General features: G+C 36.6%; 1 long non-coding RNA gene and 1 pseudogene across 2 annotated transcripts in view; both read right to left on the bottom strand.

Annotated features, from left to right (window-relative positions):
- Positions 1-618: 618 nt before the first annotated feature.
- The window catches only part of LOC103599311, a 21,667-nt pseudogene continuing 12,293 nt past the window's right edge, over positions 619-9,992 (bottom strand).
- The window catches only part of LOC103599301, an 11,422-nt gene continuing 3,694 nt past the window's right edge, over positions 2,265-9,992 (bottom strand). Inside the window, exons 3-5 of one of the 2 annotated variants that reach the window (XR_551276.1) lie at positions 9,469-9,591; positions 6,902-6,978; positions 2,265-2,790 (exon numbers count right to left, since the gene is read on the bottom strand). This is a non-coding gene — a long non-coding RNA (uncharacterized LOC103599301). The remainder of the gene's footprint in view (positions 2,791-6,901; positions 6,979-9,468; positions 9,592-9,992) is intronic. The other variant, XR_551275.1, reaches the window with a different exon arrangement.

Raw genomic sequence — 9,992 nt, 5'->3', positions numbered from 1 at the left:
CCCGCCACCAAAAAAAAAAAAAAAAAAAAAAAATCAATACAAAGTAGGTGGCCAGTTTGCTCAGTTGATTAGAGAATGGTGTTGGTAACACCAAGGTCAAGAGTTTGAATCCACACACTGGTCAGCTGCTCCCCCCAAAACCAAAAAACCCAAGATAGCCAAGATGGGAGGGAAACAGACAACGCACCTCACACATTCCAAGCTCTGAGATTTTCCAGTGTCCTCAACTGGTACTCAGGGAAGTAATTTTAACATTAGGTTATGCTAAAGCTAGTGAAAAATTGAAATGTTTTGAAACAAAACAACTCACGAATTCAGTAAAAACAAAAAAATTTCTAACAGTTGTCTTGTGTATTTTTTTATTGTATTGACACTTCATTGCATTTAATAAAGGTTAACACAGGTGATTCCTTACTGATGTTTATTTTTCTAAATTCTCAACTTTTCTAGAATTTATGACCTTTATAAAAAGTCTTCAATGTGGTATCTATGATGTTCTTTAAATAATAAAATTCAAGAGACATTTTATCTCAGTAAAAAAAAATACTGGATTCTAATTAAAGTATTACCAAACACCTGGGCAAGGTGTCTATTTCTAGTGGATTCTCTGTTGCTTGCTCAGGGCTGAGCTTCTACTGCAGCCTTCAGCCCACTCACTCCACTTCCAGTGCTTCGTGCAAGGTGGCTTCTCTGATTTAGCATTGCTCTCTGCCTATAGGCCTTTACACATTCATCGTATTTATAGGGTTTTTCCTCAGAGTGAACTCTCTCATTTTTTGAGATCTGACTTCCTGCAGAAGGCTCGCCCACATTCAGAACACCCAAAATGTTTCTCTCCTGGTAGATTCTGAGATGGCAACTAAGACCTGTCTTCTGACTGAAGCCTTTGCCACACTCTTTACATTGATTCAAAGGGTTTTTCTTCACTGTGAATTTGCTGATGCTCAACAAGATGTGAGCGCCGCCTGAAGGCTTTCCACATTCATTACATTCATAAGGTTTCTCTTCATTGTGGAATCGCTGATGGTCAATGAGGTCTGAGCTACAGCAGAAGGCCTTCCCACAGTCCATACATGCAAAGGTTTCTGTCCAGTGTGGAGACTTTGATGCTTCATAAGAACTGATCTCCGACTAAAACATGTGCCACACTGACTACACTGAGGGGGCTTTTCTCCACTGTGGATTTTAAGATGTTGGAAGAGGCCTGCCTTCTGACTGAAGCCCCTGCCACACTCTTTACATTTTAGGGCTTGCCCTTGCTGTGAAGCCCCTGGTTGCTGGAGACCAGCTCCGCAGGATTCGTTGGACCTGAATAGGTGGTGTGGATTCGATGAAAAGGAAGAGACCGACCACAGATGTCTAGTGCAAGTGTGGACACCAACCACAAGAATCTTGCTTTATTTATATTTTTTTACTTAACCTTTTACATGATGATTTATCTTTTAATCAAAACATTTCTTATTTCATCTCTATAGAAAAAGAAAAATCAGAATGTTCCAAAGCACTCATGCTCTGATAAAAAGACCCACTCATGCATCAATAGTTCACTCCAAAGCCTGTGGCTTGTGGCCAGAAAACTATACAATAGCAACATGCTTGGCTTTAAAACGTCAGACTTTTGGTCTGAATCATAAACGTTAACCTTCTTAGCTTACAATTTAACCCCTTTTTAATCTTACTTATACTTACTACTCTTAATTTTAATAACATTGATTAGTTTATGGTTAACAATTTAATATTGCTTATACTCTATATTTTATATCATTTTAATTTATAATAAAAAATCACAATGTTTATACCTTTTCTTTCCCTGCCAATAGACTCCGGGAACAGAACAGGGGACAAAGTGAAAAGTTAAATGATCCTACTCAAACTAACAAAAACACCATATCATTCTTATTTTATTACTAGGGAAACAACATGTTCTTGGTAAGTCAAGTGAAACTGTGGGAGTGGGGAAAACAAAGAAATCTGTAACTGGTTGATGATCAATTAGTTGTAAGCACCACTGCACTCGGACCCACCATCTCCCTGGGGGATGTGGATAGAAATCCAACATAATAACTTCATTCCACACGTACAAGAGCATGACCACAGCCACAATGGGTCCATACACACATCACTAACAAGAAAGATTAATAACAAAATTAAATTGAGCCAACCCATACCGGGAACATGCATCAAAAACACCTTTAGTACTGACAATGTATTTTAAATAAACCAGTTAATTTTGATGTAATTAAACATGTCCTTTGAGAAACTCCAGGGAATTTCCCAAAGCCATACTAAGCCAAAAGGTTAGGCTGTTTAATTCTGGGAAGCCTTGTCAAGCAACCAAGGGTGAACAAATAAGAAATTCCACGGAACCATGCCACACAAACAGGACCCCCATGTAGCCTGCAGAACAAGGGGTATCACTTCTCAGGCTCCCCTGCCATTCCCTATAGCAGAATGGCTCACAGCACCTGGTGCTGGGTAAGTTCCGCATGTCTGATGAAGGCCTTTCCACATTCTATACAAGGATAGTTTCTTCCCACTGTGGATCCTCCTATGTATTCGAAGTCATCTTATCCATGTCAAAGTTTTCCCACATTCATCACATTTATATATTTTTTCACCTGTGGCATCCCCATCCTGCATTTCCAAACTCCCATTAGGTTCACTGTCTCCTCTGTATTTGGCACACTGATACAGTTTTGTTTTGTCCATCAGACCCCTCCCTACATGATTCTGTTTCTTCACAAAGTTCCTGCTTCATATCCAACATGTTATCAGTTCTCACATGACCACCTGAAACAACAGACCATAAAATGTGAGAAGAAAAGACAACCCAAAAAGTGCAGTTTAAGAGACAGCTAGAAAGGTTAATCTTTATTTCAGGTTAATCTTTTTTTTAAAATTATAATATTGTTTAGATAGCTTTGATCATTTTTAAAAGTTCTTCAAACATGTTAGCAAACTATATTTCCTAATATTTTAGGTTAATATTAACAGAGGATATTATATCTTCTCTTTATTTAGTGTTCAGAGAAATATGCTGGTTAAGGTAGAAGGAATGGTAATAATACAAGTGTGGAAGTGAGAAAGAATAAAGCATGGTTAAGTTACCAATAGAATATGGTAAAGTTGATAGGATGTCACTTCTGTGATTACATAAGATTGTAAGTTCCATCTTGCTAGTGGACTCTTTCTATTGACACTTTCCCTTACTGACTTTGATGAAGAAATCCATTGTGTGGAGAAACCCACATGGCAAGGAACTGAGGGTAACCTCTGGCTAGCAGTTAGCTTTGTCCAACAGTCTGCAAGAAACTGAGTCCTGCCAACACCCACATGAGGTTGGAAGTGTATCCTTCTCCTGTTAGAGATGAAACCCCAACCCTAGCCAATACCTTGATCACAGCCTGTGAGAGACTGTGAAGCAGAGAACCCAGCTAAGCCATGCCCACATTCTTGACCCACAGAAACTGTAAGATAATAAATGTGTTGTCTTCAGCTGCTAACTTTGCGGTAATTTGTCAAATAACAACAGATAACTAATATTCCACTAGAACAAAAATACAAATACTGTAAGAACCACTACAATTAAATAGAGAAAAGTAAGGGAAACAAATCACACACTGAAAAGCATATATATGTATATGTATCTATATGCATACATATATGTATCTATGTGTATGTGTATAAATATGCTTATATTCATATTTATATATTTTTTGTATATATGACATATAAAACAGAAAACACAAGAAAATTATATTAAGATCAAACATAGCTGTCATATCAGTCATATTGACAAATGCAAATGAACTTAACTCACCCATTGGATCAAATTACATTTGACCACAAAGCAAAACTCAACTCTATTATGTATACGAGAGATACATCTAAAACAAAATGATTGAGAAAAGTTACAAATAAAGGACAATCAAGGGTAAATTAAGCAAATGCAAATAAAAAGAAGGAAGGCATTAAAATGTCAGTTTTAGGAAAAGGCCAAAGCATGAAATGAGAAAATGAAGAGTGCTTTATAATGTTAAAGAAAATAATCTACAATGAAGACATAACAAATATGAACAATTACTCAGAAAATAACAGAGGAGTAACTTTCCTAATGCACAAATTATAGGAGATATAAAAAGATAAAGAGAAAAACAAAATAGAAACTGTGATTGTCCTCTGTCTAAAAAAACACCAAATGGACAGAAAATAAAGATATACGAAATTTAACAAATAATATCAGCAAATTAAATGTTGTGGATATATACATACGTCAAGCTCTGTACCTGAAAAATAGAAACATCTTTTTCAGGTCTGCAGTAAATATTAAAGAAATCTGACCATTGGGCAACAGAAAACCACAATAAATTCTAAAACGTATAAATAACACAAACATTGTCAGATCACAATATAGAAAATGTAAAATTAATAACAAAATCAGAAAACAAACATGCCCTTCCATCTGAAAATTTCAAAACTTTCAACCAATTATTGGTTCAAAGACAAAATAAAAATGTAAATTTTCAGATTTTCTAGAAAATAATAGTAAAAACACTACAAGGGAGCTTCAAAGAGTTTGTGGAAAAACAGAATTGAAAGATAATATGAATCTTTCAATGAACTTTTTGAGGAAGCTTCATGTGTTTCAAAACGTTTGGGATTCATATAAACCAGTGTTCACTGAAATATTCACAGCATCAAATATTTATATCAGTAATAAAGGGAGAATGAAAACAGAGGGAGAATGAAATCAATTCAGCTCAAAAGTTAAAAAAGGTCAGCAAAATAAACCAAGATAGACTTACTAAGTGCACGCTTTATTGGCTTTTCTTCCTTTCCTGTTTCAATGCTCTCTCCTTATGCTTCCTAGGATCACCTTTGATACAATTTACTGCAATCTAAAATAAATAAGTAAATATACATATAAACCAAAGGAGATCATAAGGAAGGAATTAACAAAAATAAATGCAGAAATAAATTAAATAAATATAAAAAAAACCCCACTAATGTTTAAAACCATGGAATATATTACTCTGAACTCATGCATTTTAGGAAAAAATATACATATGATTGTGTCCAGGAAATATCCTAGAAGCAGTGTTACCTTAGTGGTAAAGAACATCCCTAGCACCCAGAGTTTGTTCTCTACTATCATTCTCCATTAAAAAGAACCAGGGATCCTTCAGAAATGCTTGATACCAGATCTGAGAATAAGGAAGGTACAAGGTGAGCCTGGAACAATTTATTTTGTTCAGAAAGCAAGCATTCAAAAATTAATAGGGTAATGGAAACACAGATAGGAGCAAGACTGAAGATGTCCACATAAGCCAAAGATACACCAACTTGAGCATTAAATAGAGTAATGACTATGGTGGATTGAAACACACTGATTCGATGAAAATCTGTAAGCCCATAATGATACTAACATAGATAAAGTCCTAAAATCTCACATCACTTTAAGGTACCCATTAAAACACTCCTTGAATTTGAAAATTGGTAAATAGAGGGGGAAAACTAAGCATTAATCATGACTTCCTAGTGGGAAGTGATTGAATAGACATATTTGATGAGGGAAAGCTCTATTATAAATAAGAATGCCAGTTAATAATGTAGAAGAAATGAAAGAATTATAAAATCATTCTGTAACTCCTGATAAAATGAGTGACCAACACAAGGATTATCAAACATTATGTATTTTGTTGATGGGAACTGGCCATCCACATAGTGCCAAAGTGACACCACACAGTTAGTTACAAGAGGAAAAATAGCTGTTCAATGGTGGGATCAGACTATTGTCATCCTAAGACAGTGATTTAATTGTGGGTCACCCAGATATTAGTGTCTCCGATTACCAAATATTAATTTTAGCACAAATGTTTAATTTGAATCCTTCAAGCCTTTAGATCTCACTTCTAGTTTACAGGAAATATAGGGGATGTTGAAAAATAAAATAAAAAATAAAAAAAAAGAAATTCAGGGTATGTGGTTAGAAAAAGTAAATGACATACTGAGGAAGTAAACAGAAAATTCCAGAGGGTAGGACACTGGCTCATCAAAAAGACTCTGTTATGACGAAAAAAGAGGGGGACTGTTATAGGGTAATAAATAATTAAAGGGCATAAAAACCAGATGTATTGTTTGGCCCTGGTTTGGACAAATCAGCTTTAAAGCCATTTTGGAAAAAAATGGACCAATTTGAATTTGGGCCTTAATTACCTTATGCTCTCATTATGTAATTAGAGCATGGAAATAGCACATCTGACTCTATTGATGAACAACAAAATGTTAATATATAAATGTATTATTATGGCCCTAGAGTTAAATGCAGAAGGAATTCAAGTATGGAGATCACTGAATCTCAGTGGTTAGAGAATCTTCATGGAAGATAATGGGAAGTGGGTGGACACTGCAGAAAGAGAGCCAGTTAAGAATTTCTCCTTCTCAGGTAGGTACAGGGGGTGGGGCAGGAAATGGAAAGGAGGTGTAGTGGATTGAATTATATTCCCTCAAAACTCATTGAAACTTGAGTTGTGTCCAAGTTTTAGGTATTAGAAACTTAGTCCCCGCTTTGACTGTTAAGAGGGTGGGAAATCCTCTTATGGTAATTGAAAGGTGGAGCCTTGAAGAGGTGACTGGATTACACAGTAGTGAATGGATTAAAAATGGTGGTCAGGGGCATGGTTCTGAGGGCTTTAAAAGAAGAGTAGAATCTGTCTTGCTCTCTCTCTGCTTCCACCATCTTGCAATATGAGACCCCTGGGTCACTGTTGCCACCACCAGATGGACTTTGGACTTCCTAGCCTCAGAAAGTGTAAGCAGTAAGTTTCATTTTCTTTATAAATTACCCAGTTCCAAGTATTTTGTTATAAGCAACAGAAATGGACTAATACAGGATGCTTACAAACTGATCCAGGAGGCTGGAAAATAGCAGTTGACCAGAAGCCACCAGGCCAGAAGAGATAACCAGCATGGCATGGCCTGTAGAAAGAGCATCAATGATCTTCCTGAACTTTAATATTCCTCAGGGAGTCTTCTCATCCTAGCTGGCAGACTTGATTTCCTGTGCCCACACCTACCCTGAAATTTACTTTGAAGTTGTTGCTTTACTCACTATGGTTGCATAAGAGTTTTTCTAGACTATACCCAAGGGAAGGGCAAATCTTTTAAATGTGGTGTACGAGGGTACTTCAGAAAGGTTCGTAGAAAAATATAAGTAGAAAGTAATATGAATTTTTTGAAATACCCTCATATATGTGTGTCACCTTGTGATTTTTGGTAAAGAAAGCCCATAGTGTTTTAATTATCATCTTTAAAAATATTACAATCACAAATAAGGTGTCAACAAATTCTTCCCTCCCTTTTTTCAAAGTTGTACTTATCAAAAGCAATTTGCCCTGAAAGTCCCAGTATCAACATCTCCTTTTCTGTCAAGCCTCTGCTGACTCTGGTCATAATTAATGTGCCTTAACATTATTTATTTGAACCTTATAATTACTTGTTTATGTAGCTTATTCTCCTTCATTAAACTGTAAGTTTCTCAACTGCAAATTCATCTCCTACTCATCTCTGCATATATCTTTGGTATAATTAATTACACACAGGAGGTGCTTAATAAATACTCTATGCTTAAAACTTTTAGAAGCATATGCTGGGGTTAGATTAACACTGAAGGGCTGCTGTAATTAGATTTATGGAGACTTTTGGTTTTAATGAATAAGGAGAGTCCATAAAGCTTAGGTTGACATTTATAGTATGCTTTATTGCTTTTCTTTAATATTATTAGATAAAAAAAATCTTAAATTATTAATATTTTCAATTTACAACTTCTCACTATTTGTTACAGCTACACCCACTGACAACATAATATAAAGCAGGGACATCATTATATTTTCTCATTTTCTTCCTGACATTACACTCTCATAATTTTAATCTCTATTAAGTTCTCACAGCCAAAGAACTGCAAACTTCAGGGGGATTGACTGATACAGTTATTCAGTATGTCAATCAACTTGGGTTTGCAGAAGACTTATATCACTTTTCCCATCTCTGGTTCTCATATATCTGATCTTATTTCTTTTCTTTTTAAAAGTCAAATATTGCACACATCTTTCTCAATGCGACCTGAGAAAAACCAAGAGACATTCTTGGCTGACAAGTATCATTCCTTTAGCTTGATTCCTGTAGGCCCTGTCCACAGGTTGAAGACACATTGGCATCCTACTTTCCCATACTAAAAGCTGGGAGGTCCCTCAAACTCAGCTGCTCCCCCATCTACCAACAAGTAGTGTTGTGGACTCTTTTGTATTCACTATGCAGTTTTCCATCTTTCCTTCTGGAAGGACAGCCAAAAGATAATTGGATTTACTTTGTACTTTGACTTGGAATATACTTTATGTGCCTTAAATGTAAAGTGGGATAGGGACTAGAGAGAATAGCTGAATGCTTGTACTGGTGAAATTAACTTTAGGGTATGTGAACACATTTATATTTTGATAGGAATTTGAAACCAATATACCAAGTATAAAAACTCTAAAGGTCCTAAACGCTTATGTTTTATATCATTTTGATTTCAAATAACACTTCTAGGGCCGAGCCCGTGGCGCACTCAGGAGAGTGCAGTGCTCCCGCCGCGGGTTCGGATCCTATACGGGGATGACCGGTGCGCCCACAGCGTTCACTGGCTGAGCGCAGTGTGTCCGGTCTCAAAAAGGACAAAAAACAAAACAAAACAAAACAAAAAAAACCCAACAACAAATAACACTTCTATGGGAATAAGATCAGGTAGAAATTTGGTTTACGTTTGTCACAGGTAATGCTGTTGGTACATATTTTATAAAATTCACATAACTCCTCAGAAGAACTGGGTATTCATTAAGTCTCCCTAAGGAAGAAAATGTGAATAGCAAACTAAGACCTCCACAGGGCATATGTATGTCAGTATGAGGGAAATGGGTGCCTTTCGGATATATGTTATTTATTAATCTGAGGGAAATGTGTATTTTTCATGTGGTTGTTTCACGACACATATCCCTCACCTTTCAGATATGTTTTCTGTGATTTGTGTTTTTTGTTAAAGCAGCATACTTTTTCTCATTAACCCTGACAGTTTGTATTTTACAGTAGTTAACAGAAAATTAGGAGGTTAAATGGAAATCATGGTCCTTGCATCTTTGCTTCTCTGACCAAAAATTGAATGGTGGTGTGAATGTTGCTCAAGGAGTAAAATAATAAAAGGGGAAAAAATAAACAGCATAAAGAGCAGGAACATCCAGAGCCCAAGCTTCTCTCAAGATGGTAACTGGCAACACTACATGTACAAAAATAATATATCATTTTGATTTCAAATAACTTGCTACCTCATCCATACTCAATCAGACCTGGCTGTTCCTATGAAAAGCATAAAGACAGGCATGTCACACTGCCACTAAGGAAACTACTTCTTCCAGGAAGGCTCTTTTTTATACTTACCACTTTCCTATACTGGGGTTGTATCCCAAAGGTCACTCTTAAGCTGGATATTCAATGACTTCTCTGGTGAATGTAGAGATCTTGCCTCCTTCCAGAGCACTTCTTGTACGCATTTGCTTGAACCTAAGGATAAAAAATTATTCTTATTGTACATGTAAGGAATTTTGATGAGATTAAATAACTTGCCCAAGATCACAGAGCGGACAAGGGGTATGATCTAGATATAATATGAAGGTACTTCAAAAAGCTCATGGAAAAATGGAATTAAAATATAATATGGCCAGTCAAGATGGCAGAATAGACAGTCCCCAGTGTCACTCTCTCCCACAAATCAACCAATTTACAACTATTAAAAAGCAACGACAGGGCCGGCCCGGTGGCGCACTGGATAGTGCGCTGCTTGGGAAGCGCGGCGGAGCTCCCGCCCGAGGGTTCGGATCCCACGTACAAACCGGTTCCCGCTCACTGGCTGAGCAAGGCGCGGGAGCAACGCCGAGGGTTGCGATCCCGTTGCCGGTTCCCGG

Source organism: Galeopterus variegatus, unplaced genomic scaffold (genome assembly GCF_000696425.1).
Source record: "Galeopterus variegatus unplaced genomic scaffold, G_variegatus-3.0.2 Scaffold2904, whole genome shotgun sequence".
Lineage (NCBI taxonomy): Eukaryota > Metazoa > Chordata > Mammalia > Dermoptera > Cynocephalidae > Galeopterus > Galeopterus variegatus.
Note: the sequence above shows the minus strand (reverse complement) of the source record. Positions and strands in the feature narration are given on the sequence as shown.